We start from the raw sequence: 10,832 nt of genomic DNA on the forward strand, positions 1-10,832 counted from the left end.
GGCAAAATCTCTGACCCCGCCGGGAATCGAACCCGGGAACCCGGGCGCGGGAAGCGAGAACGCTACCGCATCGGCAACATTTTCGGACTTACGGACGGCTATACCAGCAGCGTGGATCAATATTTCTGCAGGGGCCTTCTAAAGACATGCTGAATCCATGCCATGTCGAGATGCTCAACTGTACCGGGCAGAAGGAGATCCGTCACGATATTAGCAGGTATTCCACGACTGCTGTCACCTCAGTGTAAGTTTTTGACATGGTCGCACAATATTTTTCCTGTTCATAGCTGAATGTTATCGGAATAAAAATTATTATTTCCTGAAACAGAGTTCAGAGCCACTTCTTTGGTCTCCCGTACAGATTTAAGTTTATCAACTAATGTACGAGGGCGTGCTGAAACTAGTTCCTCCGGATTTTTGTGCAAATAGTCTTAGAGCATTCTTACACAAAAACGGTTATTACATTCTACATTTTAATTCTTCACGTTTACATATTTATTTCTCAACATAGTCACCCTGGCAACGAACACATTTCTCCCAACAAGGGAGTAGTTTGTTAATACTGTTCAAAATGTTCAAATGTTTGTGAAATTTTATGGGACTTAACTGCTAAGGTCATCAGTCCCTAAGCTTACAAACTACTTAACCTACATTATCCTTAGGACGCACACACACACACACACACACACACACACACACACACACACACACCCATGCCCGAGGGAGGACTCGAACCTCCGCCAGGACCAGCCGCACAGGATACTGTCACTATAGAATGTTTGTCGTTGTTGGCGCAGCCACAACCTCACCTCTGCTTGCACCGCTTCATCACTTTCAATGTGACGTCCTCGATGGGGTTCTTTAAGTTTTGGAAACAAATGAAAATAGGATGGAGACAGGGATTGCCGAAGACAGTAAATCCAAGGCGTCGGATTGTTGCCGAGTGTCGCCGAGCTCGTGTGTGGTCTGATATTCTCATGTTGAAGGAGAGGATATTCCACATGTGGATAAGATCTTCGAATTCGAAACTGGACAGCAATACGCTGTTTCTCACGCACCGAAAAAGTTACATCACACGCCGCTGTGCCACACAGTGAAGTTTGGAGCCATTCAGCGTCAGAGGACTGTAAACACATAGACATGGAGAGCAAAGACGTAGAATGTTAATAACGATATTTTATGTGAAAAGCATAAAGAGTTTCTACATAAAACATTTGAAGGTATTAATTTTCAGCACGCCCACGTAATTGTTCTAAATTAATATTTCTTGTACATAGTGTGAAGGGCAATCAATTTAACATCAGAGTTTGTAAAATAGTCTACATTATGCTGAATGAAAGTCCAAATCCGCAGTAGCTGCTTATTGTGTTTTCAGTTTATGCCGACCGGTTTCATACCCTGGAGGTATTTCTTCAAGTCATATAAAACTAATAATTAATGTGTCACGACTTCCAAGGTGCAAGTGCACATGCCAATCCTCGGTGAAAACTTGGATGAACCGGCAGATGGGCATCCGATCCAAACCATGCACGATCAAAACACAGTCAGACTACAAGGCCGGACAGCACATGACAAGCCATGTTCGATAGGATGAAACCATTATCCAGAACCGCGGAAGTAACAAAAAATTAAAAAAACACACAAACCTTGGGAGTCGTCAACTTACTAAAATATACTGGTAGGCATCAAATGTTCAAATGTATGTGAAATCTTATGGGACTTAACTGCTAAGGACATCAGTCCGACCGGCCGGAGTGGCCGAGCGGTTCTAGGCGCTACAGTCTGGAACCGCGCGACCGCTACGGTCGCAGGTTCGAATCCTGCCTCGGACATTGATGTGTGTGATGTCCTTAGGTTAGTTCGGTTTAAGTAGTTCTAAGTTCTAGAGGACTGATGACCTCAGTAGTTAAGTCCCATAGTGCTCAGAGCCATTTGAACCATTTGACATCAGTCCGTAAGCTTACACACTACTTAACCTAAATTATCCTAAGGACAAACACACACACCCATGCCCGAGGGATGACTCGAACCTCCGCCGGGATCAGTCGCTCAGTCCATGACTGCAGCGCCTTAGACTTCTCGGCTAATCCCGCGCGTGGTAGCCATCAAATAGAACTGCAAGTTACAGGTCTACTCACTTACAGCTAAACCTTTAACGTGCGGTTCCGTTTGACGCCTGCCAGTACATTTTAGTATGTTGACGACTCCCAAGAACTGTGTGTCGTTTAATTCTTTGTTTCCCTCTGGTTTTGACGATGGTTTCGTCCTATCATGCGTGGACTGTCATGTGCTGTCCGGGCTCGTCTTTTGACCGTGTTTTGGAAATGTATTAGTGATCGCGCATGGTTCAGATCGGATGCCCATCTAACGGTTCATTCGAAGTTTTACCGAGGAGTGACACGGTTTTATGCCGACATGCACGATGGAAGTCTTGGCACATGAAGCATTAGTTTTATGTGACTTGAAGATACTCGTATACCTCCAGGATATGAAACCGGTCGTCATAAAGTGAAAACACAATAAACAGCTATTGCGGATTTGGACTTTCACTCAGTTTAATATAGACTATTTTACATCTCTGATTTTAAATTGTTTGATTGTCCTTCACATTATATACACGTTTTATAGCTGTGATTGTCCGATCTATAAAGGTTATTTGAATATTTCTTACTCGCATCGCCGACTGTCATTTCAGGAAGTGACTTTTTCTGCAGGTTCTTCACATTATTTGCATCAAATTTGTGACGTTGTCTCCGTGTTTGCCGGCTAAAGAAAATAAACAGTAAAATTTCAAGTTTTTGAGCAGTCAGTCGACCCTGAATTGCTTCGTACGATACAACCTGAACGTACTGATGCGTTAATTTGACTCGGCTTTCCCTGTCGGAGGTTCGAGTCGTCCTCCCTCGGGGATGGGTCTGTGTGTTGTCCTTAGCGTAAGTAAGTTTAAGTTAGATTAAGCAGTGCGTAAGCTTAGGAACCGATGACCTGAAGAGTTTGGTCCCATCAGACCCTACCACAAATTTCCAAAAATTTCCGTTAATTTCATATTCCATTGTTATTACCTGGTACAGACATTGTCACAGACAGCAATGTAGGTAATGGTATCAGTTGCATCTAATAATACAGTAAAAATCTAATATTACTTTCTGGCAAACAAAACGCAATACTCCAAAGTTCGTGCACCGCAATAGAAACTACGTACAGATAAATTGTTGTCACTCCGAAATGCACGGCTGTTTTGATTCGAAACAGCGTGAGTGGTCTTGTTCCGCCACAGTTTACACTGCAGTGGAGCAACAGGTGCTGCCACTGGCGCAAGAGTTCAGAAACAGCTGTTGTCCGATACACTCCGCTGCCCGCTGCTACTCGACCTTAACTGTGGTATGCTCGAGCGGAGCTGGGCAGGCTAAATAGAGACGTGGATACGTAAAACACGTCAGGTGCGCTTCCACGGCCAACGGCCTTGCCGCAGTGATAATACCGGTTCCCGTCAGTTCACCGAAGTTAAGCGCAGTCGAGCTGGGCACTTGGATGGGTACCCTCCGGTCTGCCGAGTGCTGTTGGCAAGAGGGGTGCACTCAGCCCTTGTGAGGCAAACTGAGGAGCTACTTGACTGAGAAGTAGAGGCTCGAGTCTCGGAAACTGAAATACGGCCCGGAGAGCGGTGTGCTGATCAGATGCTCCCGCATATCCGCATTAAGTGACGCCTGTGGTCTGAGGATGATACGGCGGCCGGTCGGTACCGTTGGGCCTTCATGACCTGTTCGGGAGGAGTTTAGTTTTTTAGTTGGGTTTCCATGACTGTTTTCACATAAACACATTACACCTCTTGCTATCATCCCCTAGCGGGAGAGTGGACAAGAAGATAAGGAAGGGGTGTCCGCAGGGCTCTGTCCTGAGGCCACTCTTTTGGGATATTAACATGGAGCCTCTCCTTGACACCTTGGAGAATAGTGCAGATATGCTAGTGCTGACAGCCTACGCTGACGACCTCCTCTTGTTGACTGGCGGCCGTAGCTGAGAGGAATTAGAAACTAAAATAGAAATAACTATGACCATATTATCACATTGGTGCCACAGGACCAAACAAAAAGTTGCACCATTTCATATTCTGCTATCAGTCATTGGATCTCGACCAACGCGAGCAGCAACGTCGCGATTTCATAAAGCGCAATCACATTAGGCTACAGTCCGACCTTTATCAAAGTCGGAAACGTGATGGTACGCATTTCTCCTCCTTACACGAGGCTTCACAACAACGTTTCACCAGGCAACGCCAGTCAATTGCAGTTTGTGTACGAGAAATCGGTTGGAAACTTTCCTCATGTCAGCACGTTGTAGGTGTCGCCACCGGCGCCAACCTTGTGTGAATGTTCTGAAAAGCTAATCATTTTCATATCACAGCATCTTCTTCCTGTCGGTTAAATGTCGCGTCTGTAGCACGTCATCTTGATGGTGTAGCAGTTTTAATCGCCAGTAGTAGTAAATGCTGCTTGATAATTATGACATTTTGTATGTTACCTCGACCCACAAATGTTTTGGTGGTGGGTTACTACGTATAATATAGGTTTTAGTGAATAAAGAGTTAAAAAAAAAACACACACACACAGAGACAGATTATACCGTGACTGATTGAGTCGCTGTCGCAGGGAGAGATCTGTATTGTTGGCTAGGCATCGGCGGAAGTAATTTGGCGGCTTTTCCCACGACGGATCGGAGAGTGCCCCAGTGGGAGAGGAGCGTCGGATTTCACTCGGGCGGGAGAGAGAGGGGTCGCAGACCGCGGCCGGGCAGTTTCTTTGCGATTGTGCGGCTTTCTCCGGTGTTACATGAGAACGGCGGGCCGGGAAAAGCGCTGGCCGGCCACTCACCCGCCCAGCAGTGCGGAAGGCCGGCCAGTGGCGGAGGCCCGCTCATCTGCTGCCTGCTTGCTGCCACCTGCTGCGTGCTGTGCGCCAAACACTGGCTACTTGCCGTCACCTGCGAGGACACGTGCGAACTCTCCTGCCTTCCTTGTAGCCTTGCGTTGTGAGTCCCAAGCAAGCGTCCGTCGCCGGATCCACGAACTACGGTTGCTGATAGTTTTATAAATATCGGAATCCGACACATCGATATTTCTGTATCCTTAATGAGACAAGATATACACTCCTGGAAATTGAAATAAGAACACCGTGAATTCATTGTCCCAGTAAGGGGAAACTTTATTGACACATTCCTGGGGTCAGATACATCACATGATCACACTGACAGAACCACAGGCACATAGACACAGGCAACAGAGCATGCACAATGTCGGCACTAGTACAGTGTATATCCACCTTTCGCAGCAATGCAGGCTGCTATTCTCCCATGGAGACGATCGTAGAGATGCTGGATGTAGTCCTGTGGAACGGCTTGCCATGCCATTTCCACCTGGCGCCTCAGTTGCACCAGCGTTCGTGCTGGACGTGCAGACCGCGTGAGACGACGCTTCATCCAGTCCCAAACATACTCAATGGGGGACAGATCCGGAGATCTTGCTGGCCAGGGTAGTTGACTTACACCTTCTAGAGCACGTTGGGTGGCACGGGATACATGCGGACGTGCATTGTCCTGTTGGAACAGCAAGTTCCCTTGCCGGTCTAGGAATGGTAGAACGATGGGTTCGATGACGGTTTGGATGTACCGTGCACTATTCAGTGTCCCCTCGACGATCACCAGTGGTGTACGGCCAGTGTAGGAGATCGCTCCCCACACCATGATGCCGGGTGTTGGCCTGTGTGCCTCGGTCGTATGCAGTCCTGATTGTGGCGCTCACCTGCACGGCGCCAAACACGCATACGACCATCATTGGCACCAAAGCAGAAGCGACTCTCATCGCTGAAGACGACGCGTCTCCATTCGTCCCTCCATTCACGCCTGTCGCGACACCACTGGAGGCGGGCTGCACGATGTTGGGGCGTGAGCGGAAGACGGCCTAACGGTGTGCGGGACCGTAGCCCAGCTTCATGGAGACGGTTGCGAATGGTCCTCGCCGATACCCCAGGAGCAACAGTGTCCCTAATTCGCTGGGATGTGGCGGTGCGGTCCCCTACGGCACTGCGTAGGATCCTACGGTCTTGGCGTGCATCCGTGCGTCGCTGTGGTCCGGTCCCAGGTCGACGGGCACGTGCACCTTCCGCCGACAACTGGCGACAACAGCGATGTACTGTGGAGACCTCACGCCCCACGTGTTGAGCAATTCGGCGGTACGTCCACCCGGCCTCCCGCATGCCCACTATACGCCTTCGCTCAAAGTCCGTCAACTGCACATACGGTTCACGTCCATGCTGTCGCGGAATGCTACCAGTGTTAAAGACTGCGATGGAGCTCCGTATGCCACGGCAAACTGGCTGACACTGACGGCGGCGGTGCACAAATGCTGCGCAGCTAGCGCCATTCGACGGCCAACACCGCGGTTCCTGGTGTGTCCGCTGTGCCGTGCGTGTGATCATTGCTTGTACAGCCCTCTCGCAGTGTCCGGAGCAAGTATGGTGGGTCTGACACACCGGTGTCAATGTGTTCTTTTTTCCATTTCCAGGAGTGTATCTAAAGTGCTATCAATATATCGATGAGAAAGGTATCGACGTACCGTTCAAAAGAAAAAAAGAAAAAAATAATCGGCTGCTCATTGCAAATATTCTGCCAGTTTTAGAGTTGTACACTACTGGCCATTAAAATTGCTACACCACGAAGATGACGTGCTACAGACGCGACAGGAAGAAGATGCTGTGATATGCAAATGATTACCTTTTCGGAGCATTCACACAATGTTGGCTCCGGTGGCGACACCTACAACCTGCTGACATGAGGAAAGTTTCCAACTGATTTCTCATACACAATCAGCAGTTGACCGGCGTTGCCTGGTGAAACGTTGTTGTGATGCCTAGTGTAAGGAGGAGAAATGCGTACCATCACGTTTCCGACTTTGATAAAGGTCGGACTGTAGCCTAATGTGACTGCGGTTTATCAAATCGCGACATTACTGCTCGCGTTGGTAGAGATCCAGTGACTGTTAGCAGAATATGAAATCGGTGGGTTCAGGAGGGTGATACGGAAGGCCGTGCTTAATCCCAGCGGCCTAGTATCACTAGCAGTCGAGATGACACACATCTTATCCGCGTGGTTGTAACGAATCGTGCAGCCACGTCTCGATTCCTGAGTCAACAGATGGGGACGTTTGCAAGACAACAACCATCTGCACGAACAGTTCGACGACGTTTGCAGCAGCATGGACTATCAGCTCGGAGATCACGGCTGCGGTTCCCCTTGACGCTGCATCACAGACAGGAGCGCGTGCGATGGTGTACTCAACGACGAACCTGGGTGCACGAATGGCAAAACGTCATTTTTTCGGATGAATCCAGGTTCTGTTTACAGCATCATGATGGTCGCATCCGTGTTTGGCGATATCGCGGTGAACGCACATTGGAAGCGTGTATTCGTCTCCGGCATACTGTCGTATCACCCGGCGTGATGGTATGGGGTGCCATTGGTTACACGTCTCGGTCAGCTCTTGTTCGCATTTACGGCACTTTGAACAGTGGACGTTACATTTCAGATATGTTACGACCCGTGGCTCTACCCTTCATTCGATCCCTGCGAAACCCTACATTTCAGCAGGATAATGGACGACCGCTTGTTGCAGGTCCTGTACGGGCCTTTCTGGATACAGAAAATGTTCGACTGCTGCCCTGGCCAGCACATTCTCCAGATCTCTCACCGATTGAAAACGTCTGGTCAATGGTGGCCGAGCAACTGGCTCTTCACAATACGCCATTCATTACTCTTGATGAACTGTGGTATCGTGTTGAAGCTGCATGGGCAGCTGTACCTGTACACGCCGTCCAAGCTCTGTTTGACTCAATGCCCAGGCGTATCAAGGCCGTTATTACGGCCAGAAGTGGTTGTTCTGGGTACTGATTTCTCAGGATATATGCACCCAAATTGCGTGAAAATGTAATCACATGTCAGTTCTAGTATAATATATTTCTCCAATGAATACCCGTTTATCATCTGCATTTATTCTTCGTGTAGCAATTTTAATGGCCAGCAGCGTATTAGTGATCAATTGTCCAAATCCGCTCCTTTTTATGGCTACACCATCTAATATAAATTAACAGGACATGACTGACATCGTCTACATACCGGACTCTAGAAGACACTACTTTTCAAAGACGACCTATAGTGGTGTGTAACCTCAGGGAAATGAAAAGTTACGTGATCACAGCTGTTTGGCTTTATAGCCCTAATAAGCCGAAGCAATTAGTTCCGTATGTACTGCAGCCGTTGCTTCGGAGTGATGGTTCTCGTACACATCTGCGACCATGGAAGAACTACAGCCACAAAATATAAAAGAAAACCCTTATTCAAACACTAGGACGGCATAAAATGGTCCTTTAAATGGCATCCGTCCATCCTTGAGGGATGATGGTGTAGCATGCTTGGTTCAGAGTCTACAGCGTCTGCTGTGGCTAAAAAGTCCCACTCGAGAGTGGCAGTCCCTACTGCAGCTTGGACATGGGAAATTTGAGGGACTTCGAACAGAAGCCGCTCTGTCTCTTCGCTTTGTCCTCTTCCTGATTTGTCCCTGTGTGCGTTCGTCCCCAGAGAGCTTGACGCCGTTGCGCACAGTTACTCGCCACTTGACACGGTCATCTGCAATGCTTTCCCAGCGACTTGGATTGATTCTGGTCTTGGTCAGGTCTCTCTTGCAGACATCCTTGAAACGAAGATGCGGTCGTCCCACTGGCCTCACACCTTCCTGAAGTTCGCCGTACAGCAGCTGTTTCGGTATCCGTTCAGGATCCATGTGCCTGACATGTCCCAACCATCTTAGACGTCGATGACTCAGTAGAGCAAAGATGCTGGTTGTGCTTGCACGATGAAAGACTTCGGTGTTGGGTACTCTATCTCTCCAAGAGACCTGAAGGATCTTCCGAAGACAGCGGAGATGGAAGCTGTTGAGTCGAGATTCATGCCTAGTTGTCCATGTCTCACAGCTATAGAGAAGGGTGCTTATAACACAAGCGTTGTAGACTTTTAATTTAGTTTTTGTGGTAAGCAGTCCGTTGTTCCATACTCTGTTTTTCAATCCAACCATGACAGATGATGCTTTTGCGATTAACTTCAGTGTCCATGGACAAGTTGCAACATATTGTGGATCCAAAGTACGTAAAGTCATCAACTATATGCAGAGTATTGCCATCAATGCTAATGGATGGAAGGTTGGTAGTGCTCTGCGCCATGATCTTGGTCTTTTGAAGGCTGATGAGTAGACCAAATTTTTCACAGGCAAAGAATGAGATTTTCACTCTGCAGCGGAGTGTGCGCTGATATGAAACTTCCTGACAGATTAAAACTGTGTGCCCGACCGAGACTCGAACTCGGGACCTTTGCTTTTCGCGGGCAAGTGCTCTACCAACTGAGCTACCGAAGCACGACTCACGCCCGGTACCCACAGCTTTACTTCTGCCAGTACCTCGTCTCCTACCTTCCAAACTTTACAGAAGCTCTCCTGCGAACCTTGCAGAACTAGCACTCCTGAAAGGAAGGATGTTGCGGAGACATGGCTTAGCCACAGCCTGGGGGATGTTTCCAGAATGAGAATTTCACTCTGCAGCGGAGTGTGCGCTGATATGAAACTTCCTGGCAGATTAAAACTGTGTGCCCGACCGAGACTCGAACTCGGGACCTTTGCCTTTCGCGGGCAAGTGCTCTACCAACTGAGCCACCGAAGCACGACTCACGCCCGGTCCTCAAAGCTTTACGTCTGCCAGTACCTCGTCTCCTACCTTCCAAACTTTACAGAAGCTCTTCTGCGAACCTGGCAGAAGTAAAGCTGTGGGTACTGAGCGTGAGTCGTGCTTCGGTAGCTCAGTTGGTAGAGCACTTGCCCGCGAAAGGCAAAGGTCACGAGTTCGAGTCTCGGTCGGGCACACAGTTTTAATCTGCCAGGAAGTTTCTTTTCACAGGCATTTGATAATTTGTTGATTAGATACTACAGCTCATCTTCTGTGTTCGCTACTAGAGCTGCATCGTCCGCATATAACAACTCACGGATAACAACTGTATTTACTGTGGTCTTGGCCTTGAGGCGTGCAATGTTGAAAAGATTTCCGTCAGACTTCGTATGTAGATACACTCCCTCCTCACAGTCTTCAAAGGTAAATCTGAGCAGAAGGGAAAAGAAAATCCCAAATTATGTAGGAGCTAACACACACCCCTGTTTCACACCGCTATTAACAGGGAATGCTTCTGATGTTTTACCGTTGAAGCAAATTGTTGCTTGTGTTTTCTCATGGAAAGATACAATCATCTGCAGTAGTTTTGGTGGGCATCCAATCTTCTGCAACAGTTTGAAAAGCCCATTTCTGCTCACTAAATCAAACGCTTTAACAAGGTCAATGAAAGCAATATAATGTGGCATCTGCTGCTCACGACATTTCTCTTGTAGCTGTCTTAAGGAGAAGATCATATCTACGGTTGATCGGCCGGGCCTGAAGCCACACTGAGATTCTGGGTAGATTCTGGAAGCTAAGAGCTGTAATCACATTAGGATGACTCTTGCATAAGCTTTCCCGGCTACACTTAGTAATGAAATGCCTCGGTAATTGTTACAGTCACTTCTGTTCTCTTTCTGTTTATATAGAGTAACTATCCTCGAATTCCGCATACTCATCGGGTTATAACCATCTCCCCAGCTGGTTGTGATGAATGAATATAAATGTTTGAGAAGATCAGACTTGTTATACTTAATAACCTCTGCAGGGATCCCATCTTCACCTGGGGCCTTTCCGTTAGCAAGAGAATCT

At 48.0% G+C, this 10,832-nt stretch overlaps 1 non-coding gene across 1 annotated transcript; it reads right to left on the reverse strand.

The window, feature by feature from the left end:
• Positions 1-9,684: 9,684 nt before the first annotated feature.
• Positions 9,685-9,759, reverse strand: Trnas-cga. The gene has a single exon. It is a non-coding gene; the product is annotated as a tRNA-Ser (tRNA).
• Positions 9,760-10,832: the final 1,073 nt, after the last annotated feature.

Source organism: Schistocerca piceifrons, chromosome 1, assembly GCF_021461385.2.
Source record: "Schistocerca piceifrons isolate TAMUIC-IGC-003096 chromosome 1, iqSchPice1.1, whole genome shotgun sequence".
Taxonomy (NCBI): Eukaryota; Metazoa; Arthropoda; class Insecta; order Orthoptera; family Acrididae; genus Schistocerca; species Schistocerca piceifrons.